General features: G+C 38.3%; 1 long non-coding RNA gene across 1 annotated transcript; it reads right to left on the bottom strand.

Annotated features, from left to right (window-relative positions):
• Positions 1–3,188: 3,188 nt before the first annotated feature.
• LOC106098023 (deleted in malignant brain tumors 1 protein) lies at positions 3,189–16,176 on the bottom strand. Its single transcript, XR_001224122.3, has 12 exons — positions 15,984–16,176; positions 15,496–15,553; positions 15,321–15,362; positions 13,444–13,767; positions 12,708–13,022; positions 11,344–11,646; positions 10,676–10,990; positions 7,133–7,441; positions 6,745–7,032; positions 5,290–5,613; positions 4,375–4,457; positions 3,189–4,289 (listed from the first exon to the last, which is right to left on the bottom strand). It is a non-coding gene; the product is annotated as a deleted in malignant brain tumors 1 protein (long non-coding RNA).
• Between the last annotated feature and the right edge of the window lie 253 nt (positions 16,177–16,429).

Here is a 16,429-nt window from a genome sequence, read left to right as displayed (position 1 = left end):
GTTTGTGCCTTTCCTCAGTGCTGTGTTAGAGGACCGTCCAGACCTAACCTATGGTGGTTAAGTCCAGATGGACACATGAAATAATAAGCAGAAATATGCACAGCTTTTCATCTTTCCAAGTTGCCATTTAAGTTTAAAAAATAATAAAATCTGCTCAAAATATTATTGTAGATTTCGTTTTTTGATACAAAGTTTGTTCCAAGAGAGCTGTGATATTTCCATCCATGGATGAAAAACATCAGCAGTTTTGCAACATTTGGTCAGTGGTTTTAGACACATTTTATTAGCTGTCATCAACAAGTACCACTGAGGCTGGAACAAACTGTTAGTGGTTAAAAACTCGAGGTTTGCGTGTGAAGAGTTTAGTTCCTGTTCATGTGCAGTACCCCCATAATATGTCTTTTTATCTCTGCTGATGCATTATTATTTTGTGCACTAGTCTTGGCAAACGGAGAAGAACAATTTTGGGTTTGCAACTGGACATATAAACTTTGTAATTATAACTTTAGCTTAAAATGTTGTGAATATTCTGCAGCAGTCTTGAATTCGAATTGTCTTGCATTTCACACATGCGCTGTACTGGAACGTAAGCATTTTCGGCTGTTTCAGTGTGGACGCACAACTCTGTGAAAACGACTGAAAACGATAGTGTGGACACGGAGCGTTTTCAGACCAAAACGCCGTTTTCAAATGTATCCAGGCTAGTGTAGACAGCCTAAAAGTATTTGACTGATAAAAATCAAACCATACCTGATTTAAAGTTCCACAAGATTCCTGTCACCTGTAAAGTTTCTCTAAACCAGTGGCGCCAAATGCAGGATGTGACAACTTATAGAAGTTTAAGGACTTTTTGAGGGAAGTAAAATAATGTGCAAGCAGGAAAACAAGTAAATTTTGCACAGGTAGGTATTCAGTTGTGACTGGGGAGGATAGGCAGGCAACAAGCACATAGATACCCCCGAGACACTGGCTGATAAGTGATATATGATATATGGGGCTGAGAGTGGGACATCAAGACTCCAGGTGCCTGAAAACCGCCTGACACTCAGTGGAGCCCCCACTGCAAAGCACAGAGGCGCAAGCCACCAAGGACCAGAACCCCCTAACCATGGCAAAGTAAGTAAGCAAATGCCCATTTCTGGTGAGAGTAACAACCACCCACCCTCAATAATGTTCCACAGGAGCCACACACAAATACTCATTGAGAGAAGTCTCCCTATGAGCAAGTACTTGGCGACAGTGGGAAAGAAAAACTCCATTTTAACAGTAAGAAACCTCCAGCAGAACCAGCAGCATTTGCCAGTTGAGGGTGAAGGGAAGAAATGCTCGGTGGATCATGACAAGCACCCAGGATCCTAGGCCTATTGCAGCATAACTAAGGGAGAATTGAGGGGCACCTGATCCAGTGCTAACTACATGCTTTATCAAAAAGCTTCTGCCTGATTTTAAAGGTAGAGATCGTGTCTGTGTCCGGAATCCAAGCTGGGAGCTGGTTTCACAGAACCACTTCCACACCTGTTTGTTGTCGGCTTCATGTTCATACATAAAATTCAAAGACTGCATGTGTGGGACTGTATCCTAAGGTTTATATTATCCATCCATTCTCTTCCATTTATCCTTTTCCGCTTATCCTGTTCAGGGACAGCCGGGATAGACTCCAGCCTTAGGGCGAGAGGCAGGGTACACCCTGGACAGGTCTCCAGTCTGTCGCAGGGCTAACATTGTCACATAATTACCAGTTTGTATTATTAAGTGGTAATTATGTGACAGCGCATTTCAGGTCATTTTATTAGTAATGAGAAAGTACTGTAACAAGTAGTGTAATTAATTACTTTCTTCAGTGAATAATTAAGTAATGTACTGCAATACTTTTAAGAAAAATAATGAGTAATGTGTACTTTTCCTGAGCTACGACTACAACACTGTACAGGAGGTACATTAGGAGGTGTTTTTGGGTGGAAAGGTGGAGTGAGAAATGTAACTGATTCTATACTATATCAGAATTACTATTGTGTTTGATGCTTAGTATCAGCTGAACAGGAACCCCCAGATTATTGATGCTGGTGATGGTGAACATGAAAACTGAGGACCGTGGTGTCTGTGTGGTGGAGATGGGGAGGAGGTGGGTTGCATGAATGAAAGGGAGAATGATGGAGAGCACAGATTTTAACTACACATAGGGGACACTGATTGGCTCAAGGAAGGCAGGCAAGAAGATGTTTGGATTAGAGTAACGATGCCAGTGCTGAGACTAACAGTGGGGAAAAGTGATAGCGATGTAAAACACAGAAATGCAACCTAATACTCAAGAAAGCAGGCAGATGAGTGTTTACAGAGCTTTCTTACTGAACTTATGCATAAGCTTGATTTATTATTGTCCATTTATACTGTATATATGCGGCAGGGCAGCACAGTCACTGTAACAAGACACTTCTTCAGATTAATGACCCTCGATAATTTAGCTCAAGAAATCTTTTGATCTAAGTCAAACGTCACAAAACCACATAATTTCGGTTTATTAGCCTTTCATACCCTTATCTCTCTCACTGACTTCCTGTGTCTCTGCTGTCAGCTCTGTTCTCACACCCGATATATTTTAAGTTCTAAGCTTCATGAATGTGACACAGCTTTATATTCAGGTATATTACAGCATGTTTTCTTTTCAGTAAATATTCATACAAAAAAGTCATAAAATGACATAATCTCTTTTCTCATATTTTTCTATTTTCATGTTGGTTTTTGAAAGCTAAACTGCTGTTTGTGTAACACTAACATCTATCTGAAGAAAGAACATATACATCTGATAATCTGTGTGAGATCACCTAACTTACAGCAGATGCCTGAGAGCAAGAGTGGTTCAGTCGGGTGGGGTGGTTCTGCAATTACAGTGAAACTTGCTGACATTTCACACTTCAACCTTGAGGCTTTTATCACTCACAGTTTGAGCCTTCGTACCTCATGCTGTTTATGCCTTACAAAAAACAGGTGTTAAAACCACTCTGACCATCACTCCATCTTCCATCCTCCATTCTGTATTAATATGTGGGGTGAAGTGTTAGAGGATCTCATGTTTACCAGGACATAAGGTTCCAAGTCACACTAGTGCAGTTGAAATGAGTTTTTGAGAACAGTAAAGAATGAATGATTTTTGAAAGCAAAAATAATCTTTTAATGAAAACAAAGTGTCAAAAATATAACTCACAAACAGGACATGAAGAACAGAGTCCTCGATGACAGGTTTATCAGGTGAATGTTAATACAGAGAGATATAGCTTTAGAGCAGGTGCAAAGATTTCTGAATACAGAAAATATCAGCTAAAAACTAATTCATATTTACTAATAAATTTACTACAGTTATTTTGTTGTTCTGAATTTTATTTTTGTAAAGCAGTAGCAGTTATAAGATACCCTTATCTCGATCACACTGACTTCCTGTGTCTCTGCTGGCAGCTCTGTTCTCACACTTTATACATTAAATGTTGTGAGACAAATTTTTATTCAGTTCCAAGTTACAGAATGAAGAATTTGTTTCCAGTAGATCTTCATACAATACCATCATTTTCTTTGTAGGCATTGTTTTAATGTGCTTTTTCTATGTAGTCATCTCAACTTTTTATTATCTATAATGTCTTTGTCAATAATGTCAATCTTGCAATCAAACTTCAAAGAACATAAAAAATATATGTCTCTGCTTCCATTTTACCTTAAGCAGTTCTCAAAATAGAGATTTGACACATAGTAACATCAGTGCTTACAGTGCAACTTCTAGTTTTAGGGTTTTTTAGGGTATATATGTAAAAGGAAATCATACAGTATATACACGAGTCTTAACATGCCTCAAGATTCCACAAATTTATATAAGAAACACACATTTGCATCATGTTTTTTTACATTGTTTTCACCCTATTCTTCACCTTGTTGTGTGCTCATAGTTGAACCTTGTCACTAAAGAGCAAAGTCAGCAGTTCTTCTTCTTTTCCTATTGTATTTATTTATCAACCTGTGAGAAATAATATTTGGGTGAAAGCCTCTCCACCTGTTTGTGTGTGTGTGTGTGTGTGTGTGTGTATGTGTGTGTAGGTGTGTGTGTGTGTGTGTGTGTGTGTGTGTGTGTGTGTGTGTGTGTATGTGTGTGTAGGTGTGTGTGTGCGTGTGTGTGTGTGTGTGTGTAGGTGTGTAACACTCTATTCTATCTCTTCTGCTGTTTCCTCCTCAGCATGAACTTCTTCATCTCTGGAAACATCCGTCTCAGCGTTCTCTTTTTTGGCTGGTTTCTGCTTTTTGGAGACCTGGAGAGACGGTACACAATCCATGTTACTATTCTTACACAGCTGCTACTTGGTTTAATACATGCTTTTATTTTCTCTGATGTACCTTATAGTAGAAATGAAGGGCAATGTTCTCCAAAAGCAGAATCAGTGGCAGGAAAACATATCTCAGGATTGGAGTTCTTGAATCTGTAGACAGAAATCTGTATCATCAGTGAGGTTTTAAAAGCCTTAGAAAACAAATTATATATATATATATATATATATATATATATATATATATATATATATATATGTATACATATATATATATATATATATATACATATATATATATATATATAATTTTCTCAGAGAGAGACAGAGAAAAATTATATATATATAAAAAACACTCCCTGTAAATCGTGCTATTTAACATAAAATAAATATTAAATGATGGGCTACCAGTGAGTGGCATATAAAATTCTACCCACCCATACCCCCATCCCACTTAAATGTCCCAGACACAATGTGGTGGCCACATTGCATCACTGACTGAACAGTAGCTGCTAATGAACTACCTACAAATAGGCTTGGAAATCTTTAGACAGCCATTAGATAGGTATTTTAGGTGTTTAGCTTCAGTTTTATGATATGAGGGTCTTAAAGCATCTTAAAGTGAGACTGTCAGCTTGATTTTAAAGGACTGGAAAATAAAACATTTATTAGATGTATTTGCCAGTTTATACCCACAATTTCTCAGGTTCTCAGCAGGGGTTATTTCTTTGTTCATCAGCCGCTCATAACAATTGGCATGGTTATGTTTGAGTTCAATCGTGTACTCACAAAAAATACAATCAAAAAATGGAAGAGGAATAAATTTTATTTGTATTCCAGGTACTTTCTTTATTCTTTACTGCATTATTGGAGTGATGTTTTAAAAAATCCATGTCAATATGTTGCAGTGAATCTAGTGATCTGTGTCATTCATTCACTGTCATTCAACAGCAAATAAAAATGTTGAGTTCATCTGTCTACTTACATATCACAAAGGCATGAATCCACCAATCCTCTTGAGCAGTGATTTTCCTTGATGGCAGCGTTATCTCATACAGACAGCTGTAGTCGCCCTCATGTTCAAAGTCAGCTACAGGAAAACTCAAGTAGGCTGAGTTGTTGACGGATGTCATGTTGTATTTAATTTTAGAGCGAGAGAAGATGAGAAAGAAAACAGCTCCAGGATAGTGTACACTAGTGGTGCAGGTGAAGTTGAAGCTGTAACCCTTGATGATTTCTGCACCTTCAGGAACCCTGACCAGTCCTCCATTTGGAGACCTCACAGAAATGCTGGGCTGCTCCAGTGACACTGAGAACAAAAGAAACAACAAATACAAGAAAACAAGAAACTATAGTGAAAAAGAGGCACCAACTAATGGCAGAAAATCTTTATACCACTGATTTAATGTCATAGCTTTCAGCCTGTGAGGGTGGCACTGGAGGAAAAAGAGGGAGTGAGGTTGGGGAAGGACTTGCATATTTCAGCAAGACAATACTATTCCCGTTAGAGGAGTCTGGGAGCTGACTCTGCAGTACAGTCCTTTTCCAAAAGTCAAGCAGTTGATCTCCTCAGTTCACAGATATTTACAGGCTGTCTGTTACAGCTCTAACACACCTGTGTTGTGTGACCTTTGCTCTCTCCAGGACCCAGGTGCTGCTCGTTGTCTTTTCCCTCCCTTTGGATAGACAAATTTGTGTTGTGGTTTTCCTTTCTTGTTTTGATATTGATATAACAGCACTGGGGTCTCTTTGTGTTAAGAATAAAGTCTATGATTTTACCATTTCTGCATTGTTTCATTTCTTTCTTTCTCTCCAGGCTTTATTCACTGTTGCTCCCCATACACTCCCCAAGACTTCCATCTCGGGGACGTAACACGGTTAAAAGGTGAGGGGATGCTACACAGTGGTAAACATGACCCAGATTTTAGGATGTAAAAATGAAAACTATTTTTCTTATTTTCTTAATTTTCTTACAATTGTATATTTTCTCAGGTTAAACACTCTTTCAGTGTTCAATTGTGAATATAATATTGGTTTATGAAATTTGCAAATCATTGCATTCTGTTTTTAGTTTGATTTTACACAGCAGCTCAACATTTTTGGAAATGTGTTGTACTTGTTTCTCCATAGCTATTGTCTATTACAGCTCACTCAGGAAAACTCCTGCATAGATGAATATTTTCATGGTTTGCAGATAATATAGTCACATGAATATGATTAAGATCATGTCCATTTTTATTTATTGGTCACAGTGTACATTGGCATGCAATGAAATTTAGTTCATGCCCTCAAAGAGATAATTGGGAAGTGAGTGTTGCTGGTATTTCTTATCTTAATGGATGTGATGTCATACTAATGACTTGTAGTGGGTGTAACAAGTACACAGTATTGGTCCTGTCAAAGAAATCACTGTAATATAAACAATGGTACATTTTATTACCAATAACAGAGAGGTTAGCAGAGTCACTTGTGGAGATGCTGGAGTCGTATGAATATTCACACTGGTACAATCCATCCTTGTCAAAATCTACATTGAGGATCCTGAATGTAGCAGAGTTGGTAGTTGATGGTTTTGTCTGACTGAATGAGCCTGAAATCTGCTTCAGAGTAAATTCTCCTTGTAGAAGCTGTTGGCTTTGAGGTGATATTGAACAAGTTATGTTGAGATCACTTCTCCACTTAACTTTATTAGCAGGATTCATGAAGATTCTGGGCTTTGGGAGGATCACTGAGGAAATAGCAGTCACAGAGAGAGGATTCAATTAAAAATGGTAAAACATTTAGCTTATTATCTTAATAATATAATAAGAAACAGTTTAATTTCTCACCTGAGCAGACAACACCAGCATCCTGACTGTGTGTACAGTCATGTGTCCCAAATCCTCTGTGCTGACACTCAGTCAGAGATCTCTCACTTCCTGAACAGGACACATCATCAAGCCAGATGGATCCATTTCCCTCACCAAAGCGGGGTGATACAGCAGCACTCTGTGCCGTTCCACAGCTGAGCTCTCTGCAAACCACCTCAGCATCATTCATGTCCCAGTTATCATGACAGACTGTTCCCCAAGTGTTGTTGTGAAAGATTTCGACTCTTCCAGAGCACAAAGTGCTTCCAGATAATCTGACTGGCACACCTAGGCACAGTGAGCATAATATAAAACAAAAACATTTTTTATGGAATGAGTGTTATTCAGTGTGGAATTAGTTCATGAATACACTCATTTGCTCACTCTGCATACTGAGCTGCTCACTGATCATAAAAAACTACAATTTTTTTTTTTATGTACTTCAGTGTTGAATGTTATCATAAGATGTTCCAATCAGATAAAATATTATTGTTTTGACAGTTCACACTCATGATGTTGCTGCTTTCCAGCAGTTTGTTTGCCAGATATTTTTCATGGTCCTGGATCTTCGTCCCAGTGTTTTGAGTTGCGATCACGTATTCTTAGTTAAGAGTAGGGATGGGTACCGGTTTCCGGTGCCATGATGACACCTGTTCTGACATAAACGTTAGTAACTAGACCGAAAAGCAGCGCACATTTCGGTGCTTTATTTCGGTGCTTTTTTTCTTTCTTGAGATGTCATACACTTTGGATTCTAGCCAATCATTTTACCTTTACAAGGATAGTAGGCGGGCCCAGGTACGTAAGTTCTTTTAGAGCAGAGCTACAGATTAAAAATGCCCAAGGCGAAGCGGTCAAAAGTCTGGCTGTACTTCACAGCAAAAGATGCAAACTCAGCAGCCTGCAACAAGTGCTTTAAGCCCCACGGCCCCGGTACCGCGAGCAAAAAGGAGGAGATCATGTTTAATCGGTTATAACCAGTGTTGGTCAAGTTACTTGAAAAAAGTAATCAGTAACTAATTACTGATTACTTCCCCTAAAAAGTAATCCCGTTAGTTTACTGATTACTTATTTTCAAAAGTAATTAATTACTTAGTTACTTAGTTACTTTTTAAAAACACGATTTACAACCTGAATAGGTGATAAAGCGATAGATCTTTCAGCCCAATTCTACTTTTTCTGCATAATCCATCATACAAAATGTAATCAAATGGAAAAGTCTCTTTTTAAAACTTGTTTTATTAGTTTTAATCTTTTAACTTTATGCATCAAGCAAAAATTTAATTATATGCAACATTCTCTGACTGGAATAAATTTGTTTAACATTTAAACCTATTTTCTGCACATTCCAGCACATAAAATAAAATATGTTTTTGTGTTTACACTCACTCTTTCAAATAGATGCAAGTAAAACACAGCAGAAAATAAATAAAATCAAAGACTAGTGGTCCTGTTGCTCTATTTTCACCTATAAAGCAGGAGTGGGTTAGGCGGAGGTTTACCCTGGTGCAGGTGTGCCGCAGCGGTCAGTGGAAGAATCCGCGAGTTTCTCTGTGAATTTCACATTACGTCGTAGCACACTCGGTGCTTGCCTGGAAGTTAAGGGGTTTAAAAAGAAGTTTTCTTCCCACGCAGTGAACAGTGGACACTAATGTTTTTGTCACTTTTTATGGAATCAAACTCAAAGTAAGGTCAGTACTTCCACGCTTTAAACGCTGCATGCTCATACTCTCTCCCGCACTCGATATATTATCCATTGTTGATCTGCAGACAGCTGTTGCCACGAACGTCACACTCGCTTATGTCACTGTCATGAGACATTCTCGCAAAAAATCACGGTTTTAGTAACGCAGTAACGCAGCGTTCCTACGTGAAAGTAACGGGTAATCTAATTACTGTTTTTGCAACAGTAATCCCTTACATTACTCGTTACTTGAAAAAAGTAATCAGATTTCAGTAACGCGCCCATCTCTGGTTATAACACGGGGTGAGAAATATTCTGTGGTATCCACAGAAACCTCTGAATCTCAGCTAAAATGTCATATAAACCATTTCTACAACCACCAAACTCAACGAAAACAAGCCATGATTAAACGAGCAGTTATGTAAATGCGCACAAGTCCGCTAAACAAACAAGGCGAACCAGAAATTCTCCAGACTTCATGTAACCGGCTAAAGATAGGCTGGTTATCTTCCAGAGCTATCACCAATTCCAAACACCAAGTTTCACCACACTCTGACCAAAATTCACTGAATGAGCAGCAAAAGAAGACCACAAAAACACACAGCGGCGCAAATGCGCTAAGACAGAAATTGGCTTACCGTCCAGATTTCCTCCGTTATTTTCGCTGGTACCCGGTAGCCATGTGATTATCAGCAGTTACCACACCTACCTAGTGGCATCTGAGTCGTTTTCCGTCAACAACCTCCATTTTAGACCCACCTATAGACACGTGACTGGACAGACGTCACATGCAGTAAATTTGGGCCCACGTGGGTTTTGGCATTACAACGTCTGATTGGTTGACGTAACGTGAATGTGGCATCGTTACTGTGACTCTGTTGGCTCAAACAATTAAAAAGAGGTGTCAATCATGCAAATTGACCAAAAGAAACCAAAGTTACAGCCCCTCAGAGTTTAAAGGGCCAGAGGCCAATTAAGCGCTCCATGGCAGAAAAGGCCCATTACCATGTAAATGTGTGGTTAATTCTTCAAAAACGCATTTATAAAAAAAAAGCATTTTTAGGCATGTTAATAAAATTAATTAATGACTGCTCTTAAATACCTAAAAAAATCAACTGGCATGGTGTCCAATTGTGTGCAAGAATGGGACATTTTTGTACAACGTCTGGATATTCATGTATTGACAGCGCCGTCATTTTTCACTGTTTCACTTTAAAAACATAAATCTTTGCACAGATGATGTTTATATGTTGTTACGGGTCTTATCATTTTGCAGAAAAAAAAAGACTGCTAGAAATAAAAACATGAGAGGTTTTTGGACGAAGTTTGTGTTCTCCATTCTTTAAGCACTGGTTTGAGCACCGTTTAAGCACCGGCGCCGTTTCAAAAGTACCGATTTGGCACCGGTATCGGATTAAACCTAAACGATACCCATCCCTAGTTAAGAGTATTCTTAGCTTTGTATTCTTGTTTTGTTTTGTTTTTATTTACAAAGGAAAAAACAAAAAGAAATTCAGAATTGCAATTTGGAAGCAAAGCAAATTAACTTGGTACAAAAATTGGACTGCTACATCATAAGTGTCACAGGAAAAGCTTTAAGTTTACTGAAGGAAGTTTTCTTTTTCGTTAGCAAAAAGATGGGAGAAACCCGCGCAAGATTTTGACAAAGAAAAATGTGATGAAGCTACTTTTCTGCTAAACATGTCAGAAACATTTAAATATACCTCTTCACACAAATGCAGTAAGAGACACACACCATAAGATGATGAAATGATTGTAATACTGTAAAAATATTCTAATATGTTGATTATGCCTTTATAATGATTATTTCTTTCTACCTGAACAGCTGACACCAGCATCCTTACTGTGTGTACAGCTGTGTATCCCAAATCCTCCGTGATTACACTCAGTCAGAGATTTCTCACTTCCTGAACAGGACACATCATCCAGCCAGATTTCTCCTGTTCCTTCACCAAAGTGAGCAGATCGAGTGGCATTCAGGGCTGTTCCACAGTTTAACTCTCTGCAGACCACCTCAGCATCATTTATGTCCCAGTTATGATCACAGACTGTTCCCCAGGTTTTATTGTAGGCGATTTCGACTCTTCCAGAGCATTGAGTGGACCCAGAACCAGCTAATCTGATGGCTACACCTGAACACATAGAATATGCCTTTTAAATAAAAACTGTCATGTTTATTGCAGCAGCTATTTGCCAGTCTTTGTTAGTCATTTCTGTACAAGATTTAATCATCTGAAGTTCACTCAGACTCAAAGTTGGAGATACAACTGACAAGACCCACATTTTCGTTTCACCAGGATGATGAACAACATATTTCTTTGTGGATTACAGCTGCAGAGCATTTCATTGCTGAATATGACACAATATACTTAGTATAAGAACTCAATTCCACTGCTTACCTATAAGTTTGGTACAAAACACACATTGACACATCTAAACTGAGTGGCTGATAAAACAACGTGTGAAGAACTAATGAGAGCTGTACCTGAGCATATGACACCAGCATCTTTATGGTGTCTACAGCTGCTCCTCAAGTCTCCAAGCTGACACTGGGTTATAGATCTTTCATTTCCCAAACAGGCCACATTATCAAACCAGACTGGTCCACTTCCTTCACCAAAATGAGCCTCTTTAGGAGCTGCCAGTGCCGTCCCATAGACTAACTGTCTGCAGACCACCTGAGCATCATTTATGTCCCAGCCATCATCGCAGACTGTTCCCCAGCTGTTCTTGTGATAGATTTCAACTCTTCCAGAGGACGGGGACTGAGATCCAGCTAATCTGATTCCTAAACAAAAAAATATACTTGATTATGATTGTAAAGTTTAGTGTTATTTAATGAAGGCAACAATTTTAACATCTGTCAGATACATTTATCAAAGAAAATCCAGTAATATGAAGTTCAACAGTACAGAAAATCGCAATAGTAACACAATAGCTACACAAGCTCAAGAGAGTATCCAAATGCAACATAGGTGAAATACCAAAAAGTGAGAAGGTTTTGGCTGTTGCAAAAATCCAAAAGAGAATCCAAAAACAAATAAACTAAACCAAAACAACAATAAAAACAAATTACACTGGGAGAACACAGTCAAACCAAGGAAAAGACAGCACTATATATAAACACACACACATGTTATTGAGAACGAAATGCAGTCATCAAAGACAGATTGACACAGGCTAACAATTCCAAAGCACATCACAAGGTTAATGTAACCTTCAAAGTAAAACAGAAAACAGGAAGTAAAAAAAGAAGAAGCAATTAGCACTAAACATAATGATAAGTCATGTTGCAGGTGGCAAGTGACAATTCAAAGCTTCACTTTGGCTGTTAGCAGTGGCTCATGGTCGAAGTTTTTCATTTTACTTGAATCTCTCCCTTCCTAATTATGTACTTCCATCTACTTTTTATTTTGATATTATTGGGATTTTTTGTGCTTGTTAATCAGACATTCATCTCTGTCACTTCCTCACTCTGTTGTTGGGACGGCTGCTTGTTACTAGTTGTTGCTGGTACTACTGTTGACGTTGCAGCAGCAGCCCCGACAGTTAACATGTCTGTCAATTTGACACATTTTACTGCATCTATTTCTTTTTTCTCTTTCTCGCGTAACTGTTCAGATCCAGCGTTTCACCTTCTTTGTCCATCATCAACTACATCTGCCACACTAAACTCTGTTCTACAAAGTGCATGACAACACAGGGGGAGTAGGGGAGGGGCTGGTTGCGTAAGGAGATTTGTTTGAGCAAACATCATTAATGAAAATTAAATAATGGGCTACTGTTAGTGGTTGTAAGGTGCACAGTGGCCTTTAAGTCATATTTTGTATGATCCAAAGAACATCTCACCTGAACAGATGACACCAGCATCCTGATGATGTCCACAGTTGTGCGTCCCAAATCCTCTGTGCTGACACTCAGTTAGAGAACTTTCACTTCCTGAACAGGCCACATCATCAAGCCAGATGTCTCCTGTTCCTTCACCAAATTGAGCTGATCGAGTGGGTTTCACTGCCGGTCCACAGTCTAACTGTCTGCAGACCACCTCAGCATCATTTATGTCCCAGCCATCATCACAGACTGTTCCCCAACGTTTTTTATAGTAGTATTCAACTCTTCCAGTGCACGGAGTGGACCCAGAACCAGCTAATCTGATGGGCATACCTAAATGCAGAAAACAAATAACCTATTTAATTTTAAATAGAGCATATAGTATATTTTGAGTTTTGATTACTTGTTAATGATGGTACTAATGATGGTAGTTTCATTAGACTCATTTGTGTTTCAATTAGATAACCTTTACAAACACAGTTAATGACACAAATGAAAAAAATCCACATAATCCCACTGTGGTGAGACACTGGCAGCTTTAAAGTGTGATGAACAAACAACATATTTCTCCTTGTATTACACCTACATTCATACCGAACCATATAATTGCTCATTACTGCACATTAAGCTCACGTATGAGCTCAGGTTGATCACTCACCCTGAATTTTGACACAAAATTTACACCAACAACAAACAACACATCTAGATGGTAAAAATAATAAGATGGTGATGAATAATCCTGAATTTATCTCACCCGAACAGATGACACCAGCATCCTCACGATGTCCACAGCTGTGTGAACCATATCCTCTGTGCTTACACTCAGTTAGAGAACTTTCCGTTCCTGAACAGGACACATCAGTTAACCAGATTTGTCCTATTCCTTCTCCATAGAAGGCCTGCTGAGTGGCATTCACTGCCGGTCCACAATCTAACTGACTGCAGACCACCTCAGCATCATCTATGTCCCATCCATAATCACAGACCGTTCCCCAGCTGTTGTTGTGATAGAGTTCAACTCTTCCAGAGCAACGAGTTGACTCAGACTCACGTGGGTTGACTAATCTTATTTGAACATCTAACAAGAGAAAGAGATAATTATATAATATAATTATTAGTTTTTGATTACTTAAAATCAAAGAAGTAATAATGTTGCTGAAAGCAAAAACAGTAAAAAAAACAAACAAACCCGACTTAAATTAAGGAAATGCAGTGAGGAAATGGAAAATTGTATTCCCCGTCATTGTTTTTTTTAAAGCTTCCTGTTTCTTCTTAAATTTCTTTGAAAATATGACAACATTTTTTCTTTTAAAATTCTTGAATTCAGATGGTTTTAAAGAAGTTGTTCTTGGTTGTTTACTTTTTTCTGTAAATCTCTTTTTCCATTTACTTTAACTATTAAAATATGAAATAATAATGTAGGAACACTTTTTAAACATTATATTTGTTTTTTCCACCATTAGAATTTTCAATAAAAATTGGTTTAAAATATATTCTGCTTTGTTAGACATTAGTAAAGCAATGATGATGATGATGAAGCCTTTATTTGTCACTTGCAGTTGACTGCAGCAAAACTGGACCTCTTCCAACCATACATACAATACACAAACAACACATTGGGGAGACAGTTCAGAATCAGTAGCTGCTCCCCAGAATCCACCAAGGCCAGGGAGCCCAGGCCCATCCGGACCGAGGCCCACAGCACCGGTCCAGTGTTCTGACAAAACGTCCTACTTTGGCAAAATGTCCTACCGTAAGCAGTTTATGCACATTTCTGCTGTCACAGAGTAATTCCAGCACAAATTGAAGTAGGTATGACGGTTTGCCACTTAACTTTGCCCATCAGAGTATGCTTGTAGCTCACATTCATAAAGCCAGGACGGTTTGCCACTTCATTTTACCCGTTAAAGTATGCTTATAGGTCACATTCACAAAGGTAGCATGGTTTGGCACATAATTTTACCCGTCAGAGTATGTTTCTAGGTCTTATTAACAAACGTAAGATGATTTGTCACTGAATTCAAGCTGTAAAATTATGCTTCTAGCTCATATTCACAAAGGTAGGACGGTTCGCCACTTAATTTCGTGTTGTGCGCATGCGTAGAAACAACGGGTAGGATGGTTCCCAGAACATCGGCAAACCATGCAGAGCCTGGGGCAGACCACCCAACCCTGCCCACAGAGGAAACTACACCCACCCCATCATCCAATCATCTACAGACTACATACGACAATAGACACCCAGGTTGAGTTTCTTTAATTTACAGTGGTGATCAGTGGTATGATCAGTCCCAACCTTAACCAGTTTGATGCCCTACACAACAGTATGTTAAACTGACTATTCATGGATATAACATTTTAAAAAACGGGGGGAAAGGCATGAACATTTCTTTAATTATGAAAAAGCTCAGTGTGGAGCTTTAAGCTATGCCCACATCCAAGTACAGTTTTTTCTTAACAGCTACCTTTCTGTTATTCTCTGTTGAATTAACAAATAGTAGGTACATTTTTCTTCTTAAATGATCATATTGTATTCATTCATTTTACACAATTCATATTATGTGGATACTACTTAGAGAAAATCTTTGCATGTGAAACAACAGAAAACTTCTAATGGTAAAAGAGACTGACCTGTAGCAGCTGAAGATGCAGACAGATAAGAGACTGTAGCGACTGTAAAAAAGACTAAAATAATTAGTTTTTCTTCTTCGGATACATTAAATAACAGAACATCGTTAAGAAACTTAAATTAACTGTTAGTATACCAAAGAGAGAAAATAATAAAATGATATAAAATGCACCTCACCAATGGCCAAATAGAAGACGCTGCTCTGTGTCCACATGGCTGAGCGACGAAATGTTTTCTGTGTAAAATGATGCGTGGCAGACAACTGAAGTTAAATCTGTGGTCTATGCAAATGTTTCAGACTGTACTGGTTTTCCCTTGAAACATCTGTTCATTTCTAGTATTTTTTAAAAGTAAAAATTAAAAAGAACAACTAAATCAAATCTGGCAAGACATCTAACAAAGCAGGAGAAGAAAGTAAAAACTTTTTTTATTTCATACAGTTTGGCACCTGTATGAAATAAAAGAAATAAGTATGTGCGGCACTAGATCGAGTTGAACACCCGAATCTAAATGAAGTTAATTAAATGTTACTGACAGGCGCTACCATCTTTGGTGCTTCTTTTCTTCCAGTTTTATTCTTCAAGCGATCACACAGAAAAAAAATCATATTTAAAATTTAATTTTGTGGTCAGCCAGATGGAATAAAAATGCATTGATATTCTTACCAGTTCTGCATTCACAAGCGTTAGAAAGCTGAAGTGAAGGTTACTCCTTGATACTTGCAGTTTGTTGCAGCCGTCTGAAGGCTGCAGGAATTTGTTCCGCCTACAGACTCAAAAAGTTCTGATAGCGCAAAAAGCTAAACCACAGTTACTCAGATTAACACATCGATATTTGTGCTACACTGTTAAAAAAAATGACTGCTGAAAGCTTCTTTCTCCACTCAGCCCCTCACGACCATCTGTTCTTGTTTTTGTCCTCCTGATGAAGATAAAGCAAGAAATGATCTTTTCTCAACAATATTTTCACATAAAAAAATCTTATGAATATAATCTACGAAGAAGGCGTTTGGATCATTGAAAAGCATGAGCAACAAACATGATGACCACAGACCATTTAACATATCTAAAAGTGCAGCACAAGGTCTCTGTCTGCCAAGACTAGTGCAAAG

The sequence above is a fragment of the Oreochromis niloticus genome, linkage group LG18 (genome assembly GCF_001858045.2).
Source record: "Oreochromis niloticus isolate F11D_XX linkage group LG18, O_niloticus_UMD_NMBU, whole genome shotgun sequence".
In the NCBI taxonomy this organism is placed as follows: domain Eukaryota; kingdom Metazoa; phylum Chordata; class Actinopteri; order Cichliformes; family Cichlidae; genus Oreochromis; species Oreochromis niloticus.
The sequence above is the reverse complement of the archived record's forward strand: the minus strand, read 5'-3'. Positions and strand labels throughout refer to the sequence as shown.